A 10,103-nucleotide genomic window follows, 5' to 3' on the forward strand; every position below is an offset into this window, starting at 1 on the left:
CCACTTGGTCTTCTTTTCTGTTTTCCCTCTCTTCTTCTTCCTGACCTCCAGAGTCATCTTACACACCACCATGCGGTGCTGTCTGGCTACACTCTCTCCTACCACCACTTTGCAGTCATTAACCTCTCTCAAATGACCTCGTCTGCATAGGAAGTAGTCCACCTGAGTACTCCTACCTCCACTTCTGTATGTCCCTCTATGTTCCTCTCTCTTCTGGAAGTAAGTGTTAACTACAGCCATTTCCATCCTCTTCGCAAAGTCCACCACCATCTGTCCCTCCAGATTCCTTTCCTTCACACCAAACCTGCCCATCACCTCCTCATCACCTCTGTTGCCCTCACCAACATGTCCATTAAAGTCTGCTCCAATAACAACTCTCTCTCCTCTGGGGATACTCTCGATGACCTCATCCAACTCACTCCAGAATCTCTCCTTCACTTCTAACTCACAGCCAACCTGTGGCGCATACCCACTGACTACATTCACCATCACCCCTTCAATTTCTAACTTTAGGCTCATCATCCTGTCTGAGACTCTTTTCACCTCTAGAACACTGTTTACAAACTCCCCCTTCAGAATCACACCTACCCCGTTTCTCTTCCTATCAACACCATGATAGAACAGTTTGTATCCTCCTCCAATACTACGTGCCTTGCTGCCCTTCCACCTTGTCTCCTGCACACACAGTACATCTACCTTCCTTCTCTCCATCATGTCTGCCAGCTCTCTGCCTTTCCCTGTCATTGTGCCAACGTTAAGAGTCCCTATTCTCAAACCTATGTTCCTGCCTTTTCCCTTCTCTCTCTGGCCACGGACCCTTCTCCCTCCCCTCTTTCTTCGACCAACAGTAGTCAAATTTCCACCGACACCCTGTAGGTTAACAGCATCGGTGGCGGTCGTTGTTAACCCGGGCCTCGACCGATCCGGTATGTCTAAAGTGTTGTGGATGATTCGCGTGGTTATTTTGGCAATTTTTACGCCGGATGCCCTTCCTGACGCAACCCTCTCTATTTATCCGGGCTTGGGACCGGCACAGAGGCAACTGGCTTGCAACCCCTGTGGCTAGATTAAACTTAATAACAATAACTATTTGTTTTAAAAGGCTGCTAGAAGTTGAAGCTGGGGTAACTATGGTGCTCCGGGGTTCTGTCCTCTTTTCTCTTCTACTTCTACCCTTCCTCTCTTCTCCATTCTTGATCATTATTCATCATTTAGTTCTCCATGCCTCTGTTTGGTGCAGTGCGATTCATGTATTGTAACTCTGTCCCTCTCCCCTCCTGGGGAGTGGGAGTGCTTCCAGACTCCAGTTGGCTCATCCGTGCTCCAGTTCCTGACCGTTTACCTCGCCTCTGCTCCTGCTCCTACACCTGGCTGTGGTTCCTGTCTCCGGCTCGACTCGCGCCCCTGACTGTCCCCCTAACCACGGCTGGATGAAGCTCGTCTGCTGGACTTTAAATGTGTAGTTGTAGTGTTAGATAAGTTAATTCTTCTATGAGAGTTCTGGTAAATCGCCTGTCCGTCCTGGGGGAGGATCCCTCCTTCATGTGGGCACCCCTGAGGTTTCTTCGTTTTTTCCTGAATCCGTTATTTTAGGAGTTTTTCTTTACCGCGAAGGGGGGTCTAAGGGCAGGGATGCCAGTATAGCTTAGTCAGTTTGTTAGTTCATTTTAGTATTTTCCTATTGAACTCTTTGTATTCATGATCCTTTTGAGTTCATGTTTTACTTCGAAGCCCATCGAGACCACTGTTGTTGTGATTTTGGGCTATACAAATAAAATTTAATTGAATTAAAAGTCCTCCACGTGGCGCATTGTCAGGGCAGTCGACCTCTGATCGGAATATTGCAGGTTCGATTCCCGCCTTGCCCGCCCATGTGTTGAAGTGTCCTTGGGCAAGACACTGAACCCCGCCTCAGGCCTCAGGTGGAAGGTTGGCGCCAGTGTTCAGCAGCAGAGCCATCAGTGTGTGCAAATGTGTGAACAGGACTGTGACTGTTAAGCACTTTGGACCTTCGAAGAAGGTAGACAGGCGCTAAATAAGTACAAGCCATTTATCATTTTTGTCCAGATGATGAAGCTAAAGTTTGTTTTAAAGAAGCCAGTGCAGTGATATAGAACATTTATGCTATGTGACCGGAACTTCTTTTTTTAGCGGTTGGATGAGGTAATCACTGTGGATTATCACTTTTTATACCATGGACCGGGGGAATACTCGATTCTGATTGGCTGCTGGGTGTGCATTAAAAAGTGATAACCGCACGCCCCCAAAAAGAAGTTCCGGTCACTTATCCAAAATCTTCTGTATCACTGCGCCAACTTCTTTAAAACAAACTTTGGCTACATCATCTGGACAAAAACAAGTGGTAAGAGGAGAACTTCCTCTCTGAACTGATGCTTTATTTAACCCATCGGGACGATCAGCATATTTATATCGCCGAATCTTGACCGCACCACGTAACAAATAGTCCTGTTTTCGTGAAAAAAGCTATCCAAATCGGAAAAAAAAAACAAGAATTAAGGACTAAAAGCTGGTTAATGTTTATTTCTTTTGTAAGTGACCATAGTATAAGCGGGTTAATGGGCAAGGAAGTGTGCATTATCACTTTTTACTGCAGGCCGTGGAACCCTGAGCAAACGACGGTTGCCTCCGCGAAGTGCGTTAAAAAGTTATAATGCTTACTTCATCGACCATTTACCCTTGCTTAATCCGCAGCCAATCAGAATGGAGTATTCACCCTGGCCATGGTATAAATCCATTTAAATATTGTGTGTCTGTCACTGTCTTGCCCTCACTGTGGTCTACAGCATGTTGACAGTAAACAACCTTCACAGCCTTTTCTTGTCCTGTGTTTATGGGTCACTGCTTATTAAGTGTGTGTGTTGGGGGGGGTGGTCAACACACAAGCTCTGTGACCCCTCTGATGATTAGCCTGTCATGGCTGAGAGGTGCATCGAGTTGGCAGAGCGCACCAGACGGCCCATGTCCCCACTCTGAGTGTAGGTGTGAGCGCACGGGGGCAATCATGCAACCGTGCGTGTGGCAGCAGGACAAAGACCGGCCGTGCACGCGCATATACACACGCTCGTTTGCGCCCTCCCCCCCAGTCCAGGCGTCAGCATTAATGAGCCCAGATTTCATTTCCGACAAACGAGGATCTGATTGTTCATTTGACTGAGATTGATGAGGGGGTCATCTATCTGCAGCCTGCAGCAGCGCCTCACTCCTTCATATCTGCAAATGAACGCATTAATCAAAAGGGGGGGGGGGACATCTCAAGTTTACGCTTAACCTGAGCGTCTGCAGGCACAGGAAGAGACTTTGGTTTGGTTTTTTCTTAAAAAATACAATAATGTATTTGTTCGTTAATTGTTCATTTTTCTTAATTGATAAGAGCTGAAAAGATGTATTTACACCAACAATTGAAAAGTTTAAGGTGGAAAGGCATCTAGACCTGCAGAGGACGATCACTGCAGGCAAAGATCTCAACCCTCAGAGAACTTTAGTTAAGGGTATGCACTGACGAGTACAAATCCTTTTGCTTATGTTGATGGAAATTTAAACTGGGTTGAACTACAATAACATTGTTGTGCTAAAAATGACTCCGGAGTTCACAAATTAAAGAATCAGACACTCGAAAAAAAATCACTTAATTTGGGGTTTTTACAGAAACTAATGTTTTTAGAGTTGCTCAAATCATGTCAGACCGGCTCCATGTACCTGTTATTTACACAGTCAGTTAATACAACCATTAGCACATTTGTCTCAAAACGTTAAAAAAAGGTCACATCTTCTCACCACTGACTGTACAGGAGAACGTATGTATATAGTGTGACATCACCCATAGAAAATGGCTCCATCCAAATTAACTTAATTCAGTTGCCGTTTTTTAGGATATGGATGTCGCCATGTTGGAGACAGACAATGTCACTAATTCAATTCAATTTTATTTATATTGCCCATTATTACAACAATAGTCGTCTCAATGGGCTTTATACCGGTAATTGTGTAAAAACATGAAATCACAAAGAACATGAAGTCATAGATTTCAATAGCTAATGGCTAAAATAAACAGACTAAACTAAACTGGGCATCCCTGCCCTTAGAACCTCCTAATAAAACATATCCCGGGGAAAAAGAAGAAACCTCAGGGATGTCAAAGTCAAGTCAAAGTCAAACATGAAGGAGGGATCCTCTCCCAGGATAGACAGGCGATGTACCAGACCTCTTAAAGAAAGTTATCTTATGTAACTCTACAATTACATGTTTAAAAAGTCCAGCAGATAGGCTTCATCTAGATGGAACTGGGGGATGGCTGGGGGCGCGAGGCGAGCAGAGACAAGGTACACAACCAAGTACAGGAGCACAGACGAGCCAACTGGAATCTTGAAATCACTCCCGCTCCCCCGGAGTGATTCAGAGGAGAGGAGGAGAAGTGAAGTAGATGAGAGTAGAGCACAGTACCCAGCGCACCATATTTTCCCCAGCTTCTAACTTCTAGCAGCCTATTAACAACTAATTGTTATTGTTAAGTTTAATTTAAACATGTTAACAGTAAGTTAAATATTCCCTGATTACTAGCTAGTCTGATAATAAGCCTGTCCAAAGAGGAATGTTTTCAGTCCCAGGACAGTGTTGTAAAACCCCCTCATCCTAGCTGGGATGAGAAACAGATGAATGAATACACTGAATGTACACTGATGAACTTGAGTTCCTTGAGGTTCTCTGTCCAGCAGAAGTTGCAGGTTAAAGGTCAGTTTACTGAGAAACACGTTTGTGATCTCCTCTTCATCCCATCTCCTCTTCTAGGATCAACCAGCACACACTTCACACAAACGTCTACATCCTCAGCAAGCAGCCATGCGGAGACGACTAAGAAACGCACTTCACATTCATCAGCTGGTTGGGTATTTTTGCTTTTAATCTGAAGTACAGCAAAGAAAAATGCGCCTGGTTACTTCATGGCTGGCAGAGCAGCAGCAGACATGTACATCCATCTTCTCTGCTTTTTAATATTTTCTTGGGATCGCAGTCTGCCTGCAGACTCGTGACACAATTACAAAATGAATAAAAATATCAAACCGCTAAATCTTCATGTTTTATTAATTATGGGCCTCTCTGTGCTGTCACTGCTCATGTGATTGCTTATTAACCACACATGCCTGCTTGCCTGTGTGTGTTTAATAATCATGTGTATGAGTTGATTGATTCTCCTAATTCTTTTTGTTGTTGATGATGTTTTGACTTTTTTGTCTATGTGCCTTCATGTGTCTGTGTTTATGTTATTGTTTGCATCGTAACATCTGAACTTGGTAGAACTCTTGGATCAAGTTACTTTTGATAATTTATCCGTTTGTTGGGACATTGTCCACCCAGTCTTTGTAGAACGAGCGCCCTCTGCTGGTACAGTTTAGTACGTAGATGTTTTTGTGTCATCGACTCAATGCCTCCATCTGCTGGTCATTTGGTGATACTACATGAAAACCAGAGCGAGCATGGCATTCTCCCAGATTTGTTGTCTTTCTGATAATTTGAGTTGTAAATTTAAAAAAAATTGTACATTATACCCGCAAGCTTATTTTTTTCTTGTATTTTTATCACTAAGTTTTCTGTTAACTGACAAATATTTGAATTGACATTACGTAAGTAGAACTTTTAGATTCTCCACTATGGTCCACAGTACAGAGCAGTTTTATGTCCTAGACAAGGCAAAAAAGTAAAAAATAAAATGAACACATGACATTAAACATTTGTTTTATTTATTATTATTTTTATTTTACATTAAACATTTTTTTAATGAAATCCCTAAACTAAATTGGTCACTAGAGAAAAAACTGAGTTATATTTTACTCAGTTTATACAATAAGCTTTTTATTACTTGTTATATCCAACTCAGGCCTGCTTGCAACAGCACAAGACTGGAAGTCAAAAGTTGACTTTGGAAAGCAACTAAAATTTCCAGAAACCATTGGCCCTACAACCCTGAGGCCAAATATGCTGTTCATCTCAGAAACCGAGGTGAATGAGAGGAGGGGGCAAAGCATGCAGATGTGAGCCCATTGAGGTCGGTTGCAGACACTCCATGACCCCTAGTAACGTCATTGATGATGTGCCCAGGTTGCATCACAAGACGATTTTATAAGAAGCTTACTCATTCATTTTTGAGTTTTTTAAACTAATAAATTGCAAAAACAAAAGAAAAAAATTCCAATTAACTGCCTCAGTAAGAATGTAGACAATGACTGATATCAAAGTTGGGTTTTCTTTTCTTTATTAACAAATATGAGCAGAGATTTTCAGGATTGAGTTTTTCTTAGCTCCAGTTCTATCAGAACGGAGGCCATGCGTGTGCACATTTTTGGTGTTTTTAACATGTTCTTGTGCCATTTTTCTCATGGTGGAGGACGTACATAAAGACAGATACGGTTAAAATTGCATTTCTGGGTATTTCTCTGTTCAAATCATTGTGAATGAGAAGAAGATAAAAAAATGCAGTTTACAAAAAGATCACATTTATTATTTGGAAAATATGTTGGGATTTTGTTTTTCTCTTAGAAATGTGCTATTTTCTGACAAAGTGTCAAACATTAAGTTGGGAAATTCTAAGAAAACTGTGATGTTCATCGGTCTGTGACTTCTGCTGACAAACCAGAGCGCCCTCGCAGCAGTCACTCTGCAGTCTGTACAAGTCTAATCTCAGCAGAACTGCACTCTATCTTCTTGGAAAAATGCTGCAGGGTGGAACGTCTGCACGTTTTCACGTTTTACACTTAAACATGTTGGGGGACAGCAGAGTGTCTCCTTTTTTACAGTTTCTTTGGGCTATGGATAACTAGCAACCACACAAAAATGCAATTTTTTTACCAAAGGGAGCTATTGTTCTGCAGAAAAGTTTATGTTCAGAAGTCCTTTAATTTCAAATGAAATGGTGTTAAAGTCCCACTCTTACCAATATTTGATCTACTTTAAAAGCATTTCCAGTGGTCTTTTAATTCTGATTATGTTGTCTTTAGCCAAAATAAAAAACCTGTGTTGTTTTTATCAGAACAAAATTTCTGCAGAGCGGCAGAAATTCGCCTCATATTTGTGGGTGGGACAGTTGACACTGAGCAACCTTCACCCCTTCCCCTCGCCATTGCTTAGAGCTCTGAATAGTAGTGTTAGTACATATGTATATCATCTCCGACAAAAAAGAAAAAACAAGTCGAAGACTTTGCAAATGTCCCTCAGAAGATCTGAAGAGCTATGGACCAAGTACAGACCCCAAAAGGAATCTTTAAATCCTAAAATGTAGTTGGATTATCAACAACTTCCCTCATCGCTGAAATAGAACAAAGACTTGAATGTTGAGATGTTTGCTTCTTCATGTTTGTCTAACCCTGAAATTCAATCCATCTGTCTATAAAACTTATCTCTGTCAGGATCACAGGAACACCAGAGACTAACCCAACAACTGTTGGGCGAAGGCAGGGGACACCCCGGACAGGTCGCCAGTCTGTCGCAGGGGACGCAGTCACACACCCACACACACACAGCCACAACCGAAAACCTTCCATTCATTCATTTTCTGTTCTATGAGTTGAAACATTGATCAGATTTTTTTTTGTATGAAAAAAACAGCCCAAAAAACTGACTTTATGTAATTTAACCCTAACCACTTAACTAACTCTAACGAATTAACTTACCCAAAGCCCTTAGCTAACCCTAACCCTTTAACTAAACCTAACCCCTTAGCTAAGCCGATCCCATTAACCAACCCTAACCCCTTAACTCACCATAACCCCTTAACTAAACCTAACCCCTTAACTAACTCCAAACAAGAACTAATCCAAATCCCTTAGCTAACCCTAACAACTTAACAAACTGTAACCAATTAACTAACCCAAAGCCCTTAGCTAACCCTAACCCTGTAACTAACCCTAACCCGAACCCCTTAACCAACCCTAACCCCTTAACTAACCCTAACCCCTTAACTAACCCTAACCCCTTAATTAACCCTTTAACTAACCCGAACCCCTTAACTAACCCTAACCTCAACTCGTCTGAATAAAACACAAAAAGTGCTGGAATCTTTAAACTTGAAAGTAAAAATATGTCCAAATATTTTCCAGGATAAAACAGATTGCACCCACTGTAGGCATACATGCAGCTTTGATCGATTCTTCAAATATTTTGTTTTCCATTTTATTCATACATTTTTGGCAAATTAAATACATGTGTGACCATGTTTTAGTTTCAGTAAAGGGTTTTAGATTAAATTGAAGTCGAGGGATCTGCAGGAACATCTGACAGTTTTTCCGGTGAAGTATGGATGGCCAAAAAAAACTTTTATCTTTGGGTCACTATGACATTTCACACGTCATCACTAATTCCACTTGTGAAGATTCAAAAAGCCAGTCAGCGTGAAGTGGGAGATTTGTTAATTCAAATCAACAATCAGGATAAGTTCCAGTTTAAAGAGGAAGAAACTGAAGGGCAGGTCAAAATTAGCGTTAATTAATGTTGTTAAACTAGTTTAAATGTATGTTAAAGTCCCGTTCCGATCATCTTTTGATCTATTGTAAAAATGTTCCCAGTGCTCTTTTAATTATGATGATGCTGTTTTTAGCCAAAGCAAAAAAACTCAGGTTTTCTAGGACATAGTTTCTGCAGAGCAGCACTAGTTCCTTAGAAATTCACCTCTGACTTTTTCCAACTGCATTTTTAGTCTGCTCCTGATTCACAATGGTTTGAATGAAGAAATACTTGGAAATGCAGTTTTAAGCTTATTTTTCTTTATATATGTCCTTTTACATCAGAAAAATGCCTCAAGAACATGTTAAAAACACCAAAAATCTGATTTTCATGGGAGTGGATCTTTAAATTAGAATGTGTGTCAAAGTCAACAGATTATATGGTGATTTAAGTTTCTCAAATATTCCTCAGACTTTTCCCTTCTAACTATGAAAATGTTGCTGCTAATTAATTACTGATCTAGAAAAAAGTTGTAATATTTCTTAAAATTTTATCTCCTTAAGCAAATCAAAGTTAGTTTATTATTTATTACAAGGCTACATTTTCTGTTTCCTGCATAAACAAAACTGCTTTAATTTGAGTTTTGTAAGTAATTTTGGTGTTGAAACATACGGTGGCCCTGAAGTGCCAATCGCATCAGCAAATCACATAACACAAAAACATTTTCAGGATCATGACAATTTAAAAAGCAAAACAAACATTAAAAAACAGCATCACATTTTAGAAAACCAAAACAAAATTCATAGCAAAAACGAAACACAATGAGAAAGAGGAAAAGGTCGGTACTGTGGAACTGCGCTGAATAGATGATGATTTCCAGTTTTACTTCATGTCAAATAACCTTCAGTTAAAATGATGGACAAATCTCACCATCCAATTAGCAATTACCCATAATACCTACCTCCTTTATCAATGGAAACCTGAAATGGTAGGTGTTATGGGGCTTTGCTGATTGGATGATATTTGTCCATCATTTTAACTGAAATGATACAGAACATTGTCATCCAATCAATACCTGCCTTTTCTGAGTTCCTACTATTTTTTTTTTTTGAACATGTCGTTTTGTTTTCTGGAAATTACTTTCCAAAATGCTTTTTTTTTTTACTGTTTTGGTTTCTGGAATTTTGCCTTCTAAAATATAATGCAGTATTTTAATATTTGTTTTGCTTTTTAATTTTTGTTGTGATTTGCACTTCAGGACCGCCGTAGAAAATTAGTTGTGAAAATGAATTTAAAAAACATAACAATTACAGTTAGTTTTAACTAAGAGCTAGTGCTCTATTTTCTTTATTGTCTTTTGTATGAGGTTCCATTTGTGCCAAAAATCTGTTTTTGTGTCCACTGTCTATGTCTTTGGTCGTCTCACTTTGTCGTCAGGACTTAGCAACCATTGCTACTGTCGATAGCTACTGTCGATAGCTACTGTCGATAGCTACTGTCGATAGCTATTGTCGTTAGCTACTGTCGTTAGCTAGGGTGTTTGCTACTGTCGTTAGCTACGACGTTTCCCCGTGTTTTGTCGTTAGATGTTCTCGTTTTTCAAATTTTGCCAAAGTCGTCAGAAAAGTCCTTTGTAAGGCCGGTAAATTTTT

Source organism: Oryzias latipes, chromosome 24 (genome assembly GCF_053564925.1).
Source record: "Oryzias latipes strain Hd-rR chromosome 24, Olatipes_Hd-rR_3.1".
Classification (NCBI taxonomy): Eukaryota; Metazoa; Chordata; class Actinopteri; order Beloniformes; family Adrianichthyidae; genus Oryzias; species Oryzias latipes.